The sequence below is a fragment of the Seriola aureovittata genome, chromosome 12 (genome assembly GCF_021018895.1).
Source record: "Seriola aureovittata isolate HTS-2021-v1 ecotype China chromosome 12, ASM2101889v1, whole genome shotgun sequence".
Taxonomy (NCBI): Eukaryota; Metazoa; Chordata; class Actinopteri; order Carangiformes; family Carangidae; genus Seriola; species Seriola aureovittata.
Genome location: NC_079375.1, coordinates 13093730 through 13107573, shown reverse-complemented (window position 1 = coordinate 13107573; position 13844 = coordinate 13093730).

Below are 13844 nucleotides of genomic sequence, written 5' to 3'. Positions count from 1 at the left end.
AATGGTGCTACAACTTATTGTACAACAAACACATCTTTCAGGCTTTCGAGCCAACACCGGCCTCAATATGGGCTGGGACAGGGGCCAAACAATGCATTACCTCTCACCGCCTAACCTCCACTGCTTCCATCTCTCATAGTTAGCCCTCCTCTGAACAGGAGCATCCCAATCCCCGGGCTGATTTACTGTCTGAGGGATACTATGGGTTTCCTGCTCCAGAGTACACAGAAGCCACAGCAGGACACACTATGCAGACAAGTATCCTTTAACACAATAGTGCAGTATATGGAGAAAAGGGAACGTTCAAATATTGAATTGCTTATCAAATATTGCATGCTTGCCACTGGAAGACAAACGAGTATTTGGAGTTGAAAGCGTTGGTGGGGCCTTGAGTGCTTGGGTGTGCGGTTCTGTGCAGTCTGTGTTCTGACAGCTGGCAGAGGAAAAAATTAACCTGGCAGAAACCTGCTCTCCGCAAAAAAAAAAAAAAAGAAAAAAAAAAGAAAAGCAGTCAATAACAGGAACTCAATCAAACTGCCCTGGTTTCCGGTAAAGCTATGCACTCTGGACTGCCTGGTCTGACAGAGGCTGGCTTGCTGAAAGACTGGTTGGCTACAGGTCGGCCCCCACCGCAGCACAGAGAGCTCTCAGTTGGCGCTGTACTAGCACACTCATTTGTACCTCATCTGAATGAGGTTTCGTCTTTTATTCAGGTGGGTAGAAGAATGTGCCGAACACTGCAATGACTTGCCAAAGAAAGTAGTGAGCCCAAACCTCGAGTCAGGTTAATGCAACATAAAGGTTTGAGTTATCCTGTGCTCGCTTTTCACAACACACAAAGTGATTAAAAATAGAACATTTTTGGTAAAAGCCACTTGCTATATGATGTCAGGGAAATGTAAGATCTGGGAAGGACTCGCTTTTTAAAGTGATATTGCACCCAAAGAGCATCTTTTGAGACATAAAAAACACTTTGTCCTTCACAGAGAACAGAGGCCGTGGTCAGCTTGGATTCATTGCAGTTACAATGGATTCCAATAGTAACAACTTTCACAGCTGAAAGAAAACATCCATAGAAACTTCTCAAACCACTCCTGCTAACATAATCCTCTTTTCCACTGTCAACGTGCATGTTCAGTATTTTCCAAGCTGCGTTGCTGCGTTACTTTACGCACATTAGAGCCTGTCTCCTGCTCTTCCACGGTCAAGTAATGGCTCTGAACTCCTGTGTTCAGCCAGCCTGATCGCTTTCAATACCTGAATTGTATTGGATTTTTTTCTTTTTTTGATTTACTGTAACAACCAGTGATAGTGGCTGTGCAATCGCTTCTATAGTTATTCTCCCAAAGTTGGAGACAAAGCTAAGCGATGCTATACACGTGATGTCACATGCTGATAAGATGAAGCAGCTATTGATCTTCTCTGAAGCGTATTTCTCAAGATGCCCCACTTTAAATGCTGCAATATAAAATATGTAGAGGTTGAAAGGTCTCGCATGAAGCGGTGCAGACTGATACAGATAACTTACAAGCACCATGGTGGTCAGGAAAGGGCTCGGGGTGGCTGCAGCGGGACACATGGCACCTAATGTCATAGCCAGTAAACCTCCAGAGTGACAAGCAGTGTTGGCAGGGTGGGCCGTCCACGCTTTGACTGCACAGCTCCTGTCATCGCCTCGACCTTGTTTAGTCTAAGTGTCGCTGTCTATCAGCTCACCGTAACACAGAAATATTCCTCTTTTCTCCCTGCAGACAAAGGAGGAGACAGTGCTGTGAAAATCAGATCCAGGAGTGAGAAATGAGAGAAATGTTTACAGGAACGAATTAACGTGTTGTAGAGATTTTTGTCAGATTTTACCCAAAATGAGAGGTGGTGTGTGTTTGATGACACACAATAACGTGAAACTCAAAAGGTACTCATTTTCTAAACTTGTTTCAACCAGATGTTTCAACTCCTCTTGGCTTCTGTTTCAGCTGTGACGTGGCTTCGTTTCAAAACCCAAGTCACCATGCATCCTAAGTTGACATTTTTATTCACCCTCCATCGTTGTATTCTTTATGTTTTGGAGTCATACTTCAGTTGTTAGACAGTCGGTCATGTGGGATACAACAACTGTTTTATACATTATCTTAACTACAGAGATATATGGATGCAGCAACGTCACATAATGTTTTATAAGTGGTTCAAACAAGCTCAAATACTTATGTGAAGATCACGACATGTTGAAAATGGAGGTCAACATACTCATGAATGTCACAGCAAGTCAAAACTGCAAGCAGGCTGATGATCCATGACTTCGCTCTGATATGCAACATCTACAAAAATGTACATACTCTTTAAGGAGCTTTGAATGTACATTTAGTGTGGTCATTCATGCGGTGATGCCCTGTGGTTCTACACAGAAACATTCACATGGTAACAATGGTAATAAAATATTTGCCTTATTCATCAATTCTTCTGTCTTTTTTTTTTTTTTTGTTTGTTTGTTTGTTTGTTTTTACTATATGTATATAATAAAATTTTTGTTCAGTCCCAACTGCACGTCAGGTATGGACTTCATCAACTGTTTCAGAAACAACAGTGTTTGAAAGTTCATTATTATTTTCCGTGCATTTAACACATTCAAATATAAGTTGATTTAGATTTTTTTCATAAATTCTTTTGCTCCATGTAAACTTCTTTAAAAAAAAACAACTACTGATTAACAATATTAATACCTTGAAGAATACCAAAAACATATAAGTAAGTTTTGCTAATGTAACTGCTATTTTATCTTTATTATGTTTTCTTAATAAACACTAATGATGTATTTTTCTCTGTATGGGGAAAAGCTAATAAGAGTGCAACTTTTCCTGTGCTGAATTTTTACACGAGAGGGAGAACTTGATGACTTTACATGGAGTTGAAGTCCAGAGCTTCAGGTAACTGAACAGCTGCCTCAGGGAGTGTGGTTTCGGCTGTAGGCTTAGCGATGACCCCTCTGGAATGAGCTGCATCCTCTCACGTACCTTTTATCAAGCTCCCAAAGTTATTAACACCTACTTATGAGATGTCATATAGGCGCCACCCTCTGGCAGGAGACCTCATCTACGCTTTGCACCAACTTAATATCACAAAATACTTTTCAGTCTTCCAGTCTTTCATGTACTTGTCTTAGATGTTTCCTCCTCCTTCAGCCCATAATAAAAGGCGCAGAATGGGTGTCTAAATATTCAATACAAACAGATGCAGCTTCCACAATGGCCCCACACCATCACCTCCAACATACATACACACACACACACACACAGACCACTCTCCATCTGTACACTTTCTCACACTCCTTCTTGCCCTACCATGTTTAGAGCCATGGCTTCGGACTAATTGAATAAGCAGCGACCCTGTGGACTGCCTCTCTGAGGGATTAGGATATGATCTCAAAAGAGCGGTCCTCTGAGGGCAAACACAGCCAATTTAGAGCCATTTCATGCTCTGCGCTCCAGCACACGAGAGGCCGGCATGGAGGCCACACACACACACACACACACTAGAAAAAAGTAATTCATGGGCTTTCAAATCAAGCATGCTTTAAATTCTGGTCTTTCTCTTATGAAACACAGCTGTTTTTTGTTTTTTTCCTCTCTCTCTCTTTTTTTTTTTTTCTCTCCCTCACCTCCCAAAATGCTACAGACACCATTAATTATTAAAAACTACCTTGGTATGCAAAACACCTGAATCCCACATGTTCGTACAACAGCAATTAAATGTTAAATAATAAAGAAAATAAATAATAAAGATCTTAAATATAATTAAGTTCTCAAAGGTATTTAAAGAAAAACAGCAACTAATAAAAAAAAAAAATATGACTGTCAGTTTCTGCCTGTTAATGATGATTTGACTGTACTTTAAATATCAGTATTTCTTGAGTCACCCAGCAGTAACCCCTCTAATTCCTTCACCCTTCTGGCTCCACGCCAGCACTTTGTTTCATCAAATTAATTGTCTGAATCCTGTTTTTAATGACGCTTGCTTCCATTACATTTATTAAAGCCCTCTCTATGGACTGTTTTCCTTTTTTTTTTTTCTTTTTGTAATTGGAAAAAGTAAAAGGATTTCATTTACAGATAAGAATCCCTGGAGGTCTTATGACCCCACATTTAATTTTTGAAAAATTCTTGCAGCAGCGCAGCAGAAAAAGTCTCGAGATTTTTTTCCTTTGCTCACATTTCATGACGCAGACCCGAAAGAGTTCACAAAAGCAATTCTGTTTTCAAAAACTATAGCTGTAGCAAAAAAAAAAAAAAAAAAAAAAAATGCTTTCATGCAAATATTAATTATTTGGTGTGACAGTTACAGTGAGAAATGTTTTATAATCCGTCTCTTCGTCTTTTTTACCTGCCTGCTTTGGCTTTTCTCTGCCTTTCTTAAATATGAAATTCATAAGCATTCACATCACCTTAAACAACATTTCTAGGGGCTCCAGGGTTCAGAGGAAGCAACTCAAACAGTGTGTGTTTTATTACATGCCTCAGTAATCCAGGAAAGGGGAAGCACATGTCTCGGTGAAATACGATCGAATTCAGATTATCTGTGGATATTTTGCCCCATTTTAACCTCTCACATAAAATGAATCATATAAAAGTCGCTCCTAATTCAGTATATGTTATTTGTTATGCAGTGAGTCTTCTTCTTCTTCTCGGGGCAGCCAGTGCAGTAGTTCATGTCTGCCTTTCTTTTTCCAGCTGCCTGTTAGGATTGTGGCTTCCCCTGTGGCGGTATATTTCTCCCCCCTGGCAGAAAGAGAAGCATGCCATTAGTTCACGAGACCTGCCATTGCTGTCAAAATACAAGCGGGGAGTAGATCTATTAGATACCTATATTTCCTGGTAGAACAGCCTCCATCTCTGCCTTCCCCCTTGGCAGATTAAATAGAGAGACAAAACCCAGATGACTGGTTCTGAATCTATGAAAACATGGACTAAGTACACTGCTTTGGATGTGGATTCTAAAAGAAAATAATGAAAAAGCCACTGTTGGGGGAAAAAAATTGTTTCTCAAAGGACAGTTCAATTGAGAAGACACAGTCTGCTGTCATGGTTAGCTGTGATGCCATCTTTAGACTTTTTTTTTTTTTTTTTTTTACTTTTTTAGTTTTTTCTGATTTGTATTTATTATATTTTGCACATTTGGATTTTGAAAATTCTTGTTTAAAGACAAAATTTTTGCAAGAATTACACTTTAACTTTCAATTTTACCCACAAACAAAGTAAATCTTTCAGTGCTATTTGCAAATCCTCTGCGAGGATCTATAATGAGAGTCAAAAACAGTTGGAAGCCATCTATGCTGTTTAGTACTGGGGTTCAGTTCCACAACGAAGCGAGTCTGATTCCTTAAGTAGCAGAGGGAACGGTGCAAGAAAGATTTGTAATAAAAGCCCGCTCAGGTAAATCACTTTTCAACCTGTCATCACCCGCAAGGGTAATATTATTGGAAACAGACGGTGTGTATAACATGTGGATATTGGCTACTCGTTTCACGGTCCCTTAAGACTTGGGCACCAGTGAATTCCACACTTCTTTATGAATTATCTTTAAACCTCCTTTTGGCAGACATTTTAATGTCTTTTTTTTCCCAGTGATAATTATTTGATACAGCTCACCCTTTTACATATAAACTCTAAGTTCATTGTCAGTGGTGGTGAAAGAATTCAGATCCTTTGCAAAATAAGAAACAGTATGACTCCAAGATATGAATGAATACTCCATTACAAGTAAAAGTCCTGCATTAAAAATACTATTTAAGTAAAAGTACAGAAGGTATTTACAACATGTATAACATGTTGTCCATGCAGAAAACTGGCCCTGTAGTATTGAATATCAAATTATTTGATTATCACTACTTGTGTATTAGTGTGTAAGCAGCATGTTACTGTTGTAGTTAGTTAAGATGGAGATCAATGTGACAGTTTTATGTCCTGTGCTAATTTAAGCTTATTTAAAATCACTGGGTTCATAATTGACCCACTTTGGGTTAAACAGGTGAACTTTCACTAACACCAGGTTGTTTTGACCCAGTGCTAGTGTTACTTTTATATTAGCCGACTGTCTAAGAGATGGATATTTTGGTGTAACTGAGAGACAACAAGCGCAAGCTTGAACATTTCCTTTGAAATAAAGGGGAGTAGAAGAATAAAGTCTCAAGTAGGCCCAGCTCAAATTTACACAGAACTTGAGTGAATGTGCTTCATTCCACCATTGTCCAAACAGAAAGTTTGGTAGGTGAAGTAAATAAATAATGAAGTAACTCTGTGGCTGGAATATCACACAATAAATAAACCAAAAACATTGTCCTCAAATAAAATAATCAAATCTAATGAATTGGCTTCTGGTGAAAATGTGCTCTCAGGAAAATTAATTCAGCAGTTATTTGACTACCCCCTCTGTCTGGCCAAAGCCTTATCCACTAAGCTGAGTCTCAGGGCGGTCCACTGTTTGTGTGAGCTCTGAATCTGCAGGCTTTACAGGCTTTCCTCTTCCCCAGGCAGGGCGGAGAGGCTGCTGACTCCACAATCTCATCCCTATATCCCTCTATCCCTCTATCCCTCTTCCTCCATCCCCCAGTGTCCTGTTTACTCTCTGCAGCCCTGCGGCCGTGCCACCTCGGAGACACTCCAGACCACCAAGGTCCTAGCGGCCGCCTCGGATTGGCCACTGACAGCCCTCACCATGGGAACAACGGGGAGAGGTGCTGGAGTGGGTGGGGGAGTGGCGCTGACGGTGGCTTAGTGGTGAGGATTTTCTATGCTGTGGGACCAGGCAGGAGGGTGAAGGTATGATTAAATGCAGCTAGTCCTTGACATTTAAAATATATAGGGATGCCGTTGCATCGTGTGGCCAGGTGACCTCTTGTTGGGCTCCTCCACAGCAGTGCATTTTTGTATTTTTGGGCTTTTCAGTGGTTGACGACCATTACAAAACCATGAAACCATTATGAAAAAGAGAATGCCATACTGTGACTATCTAAAGAAAATTTATGAAGCTGCTGCATCTCTCAGTTACACAGGCAATGAATATGAACGATTTCTTCTTGCAGTTTATGCCATTAAATTTTGTCTCAGCTCTGGTTGGCAGGAGGTTTCATACCACCCTACTTAAATTTCTTCTATAGCCATGAACGTAATAGGAGATGTTATTTTTGACACTGAGAAATGGGGAGGGGGAGTTCATGTTGGCCTAATAATGTTCTGGGATTCTTTCCAAAGCTTTAGTCGCCCTCTGCTGGTTACAGGCTGCACAGTTTCTCCTTTCCTTGTCAGCAATAATGTGGTGTGTTTGCACAGAACTACAGCCTACCACCGAGGCAACCACAGCAAGCTCCATCATGACATCTATTTTTGCATGGGTGGTCCCCTTTACATTGTTGAACTCAGTGACAGCAAGCGCTTGTGAATGTAAAAAGAAAAGCGCTGCACCAATTTTGGGCAGTGAAAAGATTTCTGCTTAGGTCAGTCTTGTCAGCAACCCATCAAAGCAAACAGCATTGGCCAAGCAAGGCATGCAGCTATTGAATGGCTTTCTCAAAATGCTCCCTGGCAGGACACTGTATTCTCAGCAAGCAGGCAGCCACTGTGGCATGATGAGAGGGTAAAGGGGATATTAATTTTGTTTTGGTAGCGTTGTATATGAGGTGTTCAAGGGCTACTTATTGGGGGCAGACATCCAGGCAGGGATAAAGAGCGACTGCTGGAGAAAGAGAGGTAGGGAGGGGGGAAAGAGTGGGGAAATACAGGTGTGTGTGCATTAGCCTCAACATGGAGCCACTCTGCACTAATTTTCTGCTGAGTTTCTGGAAAGTGAGTTCCTGCCCTGAGGCAATCAGCGGTGTGTTTTCACCATGCTGATGTGAGCTCTGCAGGTCGTGATTGCCTCTTGCTTTCAGGCTGAAGGGAGGTGATCTGCTGAGACAGCACACAGGGAGAAAGGGTCCGTGATCAAATGAATCAAAAAAAAAAAAAAAAGTAAGACCGGATATTCTTCCAAGACACCTCACCTCACCAGATGAGGCTACAATCCATCTTTAACTTCAGATTTTGTGTCTCCACAAAGACAGGGAAACAGACAACAACAACAACAAAAATCCCTGCACTTTTCAGCTGAAAAAAAGTGAGAGATTGCAAGTGAAACAAAACCTGGAACACTGAGGAAAAAAGGGGGAATTGTGGGCGCTGACTCCAGAGTGTTTGTGTAGGGTCTTCAAGATTTTGACAGCCACAGGATACGTGTGGGCCATTGTTAGTCCTTCCAAGTGCTACCTCAGTGGTACAACTTCCTCCTCTCCCACCAACCTCCATGCCCACACACATCCACACACAGACACACATACACAACAGCATACACCATTCACAACTATGCATATTTCTGTTTACAGTATGAGTTTGATTTATTTAAAAAGACTGAAACTCGACAGTTTTATTTCATTTTGATACTCATTTATAACTTTTTATTTATGGCGATAGAATTAGCCATTATGTGACATCACCGCATTTGCTGGATTTACATTTACTGCATGAATCAAAAAGTCAGCTTAACTGAAACTGAACTGGAAAAGAACATTCACAGACATTTTTTTTAATGATCCCAATAATGACCAAAGGATGTTGAAAAAGTCAGATCTTGACTTTTTGTTTTATTTAACCACTAAATAAATAAATATAACATTTAAAAATGAAAGAATTAAATTATGATCTATAATGCTGCCTTTTGAAAAATGTATGAGCAATATTTTGATGTTAATTTAGTGAATAGATACAATGTATGAAATGTAACCATTTTATAATTACATTATTGATTGAAAATAATAAAGCTTTGGTCCAAAAATATTTTTTTAAACATAGTTGTCTTTTGTACCTTTATAAAACAGGTCACAAAAGAATATAAAAATAAAAAGTATTAAAATCCTATTCACAGAAGAACATGTAAAATCTTTATATCAAATATTTTTCCTCTTCTTTCATGCTGCCTTTAAAATTTTACAACACAACACAGTTCTTTAATATGTAGCCTATTCTTAATCTGTGAAATATATTGCTGTAATACTGACTATAATAATACAGTGCACATGTGTTTATGAAGGTATTGAAACATTGGTGTAAATATATATTACACAGACATTAAACCTGTGCTCTAACAGTGTAAAATGCAGCTTTATTATTTGACAGAATATCAATTTAAAACTGAACTGCTCATCTGAAAGGTGGAGATAATTGTATATTTGTAATTTGTTTTTAAATAAAAGTGTTCACTGTTGTCAGAAACATCTACCTGACAGTGTTTCCCAGCCGCAATAAATCCCTGGCCCCTACCAGTAAGAGCATGAACATCATCCAAAACACCCCTGAATAGACACAGACACAGTAAATCTTTTTTGCCTGCGCTGCCTGCCACACAACACATAAAATGTCTCCCTCAAAATGGGCTCTTTGTGTGGTCAAGTGAATATGGCCTGAAGAATGAACCGCAGCGCTGTGACTCTTTTCCTGTTTCCCCTGTCTAAAAGCAGACTGGACTGAAATGAAGGCAGGCCCCCCAAAAAAAAAAAAAAAAAAAAGCCAAACCAAGAACAAACCAGGCAATGAATTTTTAGCTTAAATATGGTCAGGTATCAGTAACCACCCCACCACCCCCCACCCCGATCAAAACCCAAATGGGTGGCTGAGGTTGTACCCTGTTCCTTGAAAATATGCGGTGTTGCAAAAGTTGTGCTGATTTTCACCACACTATACTTTACATCTCAACAACATACATACTGCCACGACAGAAATGAACTCGTTTCATCTTCTGCGTCACCTCAGTCTGACCTTTGTCTCTCACTCTCAGGGTTGTGCCATACATCCAATCCTCCTCTCCGCTCTTGAGCTCCATCGTGGGAAACATTTCACACTACAATGGCGGCAACAGCACGGGTTACTATTTGGGTGCCTTGTGCTGTGTTTTTGTTGGCCATTGGAGCTGTTTTTGGGAGACAGACAGAGAACAGGCTAAGGGTCTTTTCCCCTCAGTACGTCCCTGCTGCACAGAGACCGGGGCTCAGCTCATCGATCACTGTGCACCGGGAGGGAGGACAGACTCTGTGGGTGGGATGGGAGAGCATAACCGAGACATGTATGGATATGGATATGTATGAAGCTTATGCATGTCTAGTGTTTGCTGTTCTGTAACAAAATTAAGTTATGCGAGCGTGTGTGTGTGTGCGTGTGTGCGTGTGTGTTTGTGTGTGTGGGCGAGTGCGAGAGTGTGGGAGTATATAAAGGGGATCCAATAAAACATGACAGGGGTATGGTTCGGGCACAAAAAGTAGATGTTTGCATGGGTAAGGGGTCAAGAAGGAGTTCATTTGTCTGGCTGGAGAGGTCTGATGTGATAAAATATGCACACAAGCAGCATGTTCATACGCCCACGCAAGCACACAAGCTTGTGTTAACACACTAACCTCAGTCTCAGAGAACATGCTCCTTCACTCTGTTTGAACAAGACGCTTGGCTCCATTTAGTTCCTTCAGCAACGACTCCTCAGCAAGAGCTAAAGCATAAAAGAGCGAAGCACGTACACACGCAGAGGCCTGATGGATTACGGCTCTCTTGGCCACTGAAGCCTCTCAGCAGGGCTGGCAGACTAAACAGAGACCCCGTGCAGGCTGAGGGGTGAGCCAGAGGGACGAGTAAATACAAAGCTGATGGAAAGGGCCCCATTGTGGGACCACCTGACCAGCAGTAGGGCCCAACCTGGAGATGATATGGAGCCAAGCAGATGACCCAACAGCAGGGAACCTCCAAGATCATTAAAGGCTTCGGCGTGGCCATTTGATCAGTGTTGAAACCACCGACTGAAAACACTGAACACAGCAAGCTGCTGTGTTTCCCCCTCGTCTGGAAATCAATCTGCGTGTGGGTGGGAGATGGCTATTTTCATTTCAAGTCATGTCGTACTGTTACTGAAAAAAATGCGTTGCAGAATAAAAGTATGGAGCATGTACGGGCTGATCACACAATGATTTATCTAGGTCAAGCTACTAATAATAATTGTTGAGAATATTAGACTAATTAGACATTTTACTTAATACAGAATTCCATCAAATGCACAGAGAATCTATTATAAAAGGCATAACACCAGGTTTAAGCAGAAACACACAACACTGATATCTTATCACCTTTTAAGTTGACATTGGATGAGTTCATCAGTTCAAGATCCAGCAGATACAAAGCAACATTAGCATTCATTTGGACTCATATTTGTGCCCACCTGATGACGGTAAGTTTAATATTCACTCTCCTTTTAGCTCCGTTTAGGTTTCCACCAACTCCTGAGGGAAATATCTGGCTCTGTAGCTGCTAATTGCTCCACTTTGTTCACCAGCTATAGTCTCCAACTCCTCCGTTTGGTACTGGACAGGTCATGTAACGTGGGTTTTCAGAGCTTTTTCGCTGCCAACAGCTGCCTGCTACGGCCAAAAAGTACGCTGCTGATAGCCAGGAGAGTGAACCAGAACAATGATTTGGACAGCTACACAATGAGCTGAAACTCGCTATAAAGCTCCATAAAGCCAGGGGGAGCTGCATATTCAAGTGATAATCATCTGTAGGTTGAGCAACACCTTTCACACTGTCACATTGAATTTACAGTGTCATTCGATACACTGTTATTAAAAAAAACTATTATAGCTGGTCTAAGGCAACACTATCTAACTTTTGCTTAATGGCAGCAACAATTAAAGAAGGGTCATAAAGCAACGTGACCCAGTAATCTCTCATCTTTGTTAACATTAGCTAACATTAGCCACCATACGTTTCTGGTCATACCAGAAGAGATAACGCTGTATTGCTGAAACCCCTGTGTGTATAGAATTGAGCAAACTTGTGTTTTACTGCTCTCAACTTTGGTTTCATGAGGAAAGTAGCCTTTTTGTTATTGTAAAAGTTACATAGTCTCTATTGAACAACATCATAAAGATTCTTCAAAAAGACTAGACACCAGTGATATCCAGGATTAAGATGACTATATTAGGGGAAAACCATGAAGGGATAACTGGACATTGTATTCTTACTGGTGGCAAACCTCAGTGAAGTTAAAAACAGATCATTCACCCAGCATGTTCTCACCGCTGGACGTGACGACACATGTTCTGCCATTAACTGAACATAAACGTGGTCTTTCCCCCCCTCCCCTCACGCAAATCAGAACCACCTGCCCCCGGGCCCTGAGAACTGGCTGGTCCTCTCTCCGGACCTCCTTGGAGAGAGAGAGAGAGAGAGAGAGAGAGAGAGAGAGAGAGCGCCTCTTGTTTGGACAAACGTCAGGGCCAGCTCCGGGGCTCGTACATGAAACGAAGAGTGGAGCAGAGAATCTTACCCTTCACATAGCCTCCTACAACCTCGGGCCCCGTCTCCTCCCTTCTGAGCAGGGCCCAATATTTTTTAATTACGTACAGGAAACTCCTGTTACAAAGGACACTTTCTTAGTCAATCTGCAGGGAGGCTGTGAGGAGTTCTGGGGTCACCCTCCCCTTTTTTCTCTGTCTGTCCCTTCTTACTTAGTGTGTGTGTGGGCGGTAGATGTATCCACTAACAAACTGGAGAGCATGCCACCCAGAGATTCGGGTCACTGCTGACAGCCTACCTTCCCAAAGTCAAGCCAGCACCTCACCTGGACCAAACAAACCAACTTCAGCATCAACTTCTGTCTTACTTTCTTGTTCACATAGACTGTATTGTCAATATTAATACTACTTTATACAGCAAGACAAAGAGTTAGACATGTCAGTAAGCTTTCTTCGCCCTCAGCTTCTTTGCTCCGGTGGTCTCTAACTGACAGGAACTCAGGCACTATTTGTTATCTTTAGGCCCAATAAGTCCATCTGGTTTTGGTTTGGCTCCTCGAGCTCGCCCCTGGAGATGTGGATGGAGGAGACTTAGGGGTGAGGTGGTGGAGGGGCAGTTGTAGGAGGCATTTTTCTCCTCTTAAATTGAATTTCTCACCATTCTAACCTGGGCCTTGGACCAGGGATAGAGCGAGAGCTTAATACATTCAGCTTCCAACCCTGAGGCTCTTGAAAAGCTATGCAAAAAAAGTAAGTAAAAGTGAGGGGAAAAAAATCCTTGGAAGAAATCAGTATCACCTGTTTTGCCAAACGACTTGCATGTTCATAGTAATGGCTATTAACTGACTCGGATTCTCTGCCTGTTTGAGGAATGTATGAACTCTCGCTGAACCATTCCTGACATGAAAGCTCTTATGTCTGATGAAATGATGTGTGAAAATAAACAAATAGTAGACATAACAAAGCTGTCAGTCCTTGATAGGAAATTATGGATGGAAAGTTTTTGAAATTCATGTGTCAGGTGTTTTATTTTAATGTCGTAAAAATGTTATTGAAGTAAGATTTTTAATAAATGTACCTTACGCCAGTAGAAATCATTTTCCAAAAACAGGAATATCTGTAGCAAAGGTCCCTACAACGTTGATGGTTTCAGTAGTCAACTTAAAATAATGTAATCTATCCAGCTAACTAGCATGCAGCCAGGGCCGCTGGAAGATGTTTTAAATTGGGGGTGCTGTAGTGGGAGGAGCATTTTACCCCAACCCATACAATACAACCCATACAAATACAGCATAGCGACAATACTACTACACACACACCAAAAAAGCAGCAGCAGTAACAACAGCAGCAGCCAGTTGTATAAAAAAAAAGGACTCAGTAATGCTATTACACAAATAGTTCACAATAATGCCATAATATTGCAATACACATGTCCAAAAGCCCATAGCGCATGGCACACAAGAGCATATCCAAACACGCACATTTCTTTTTA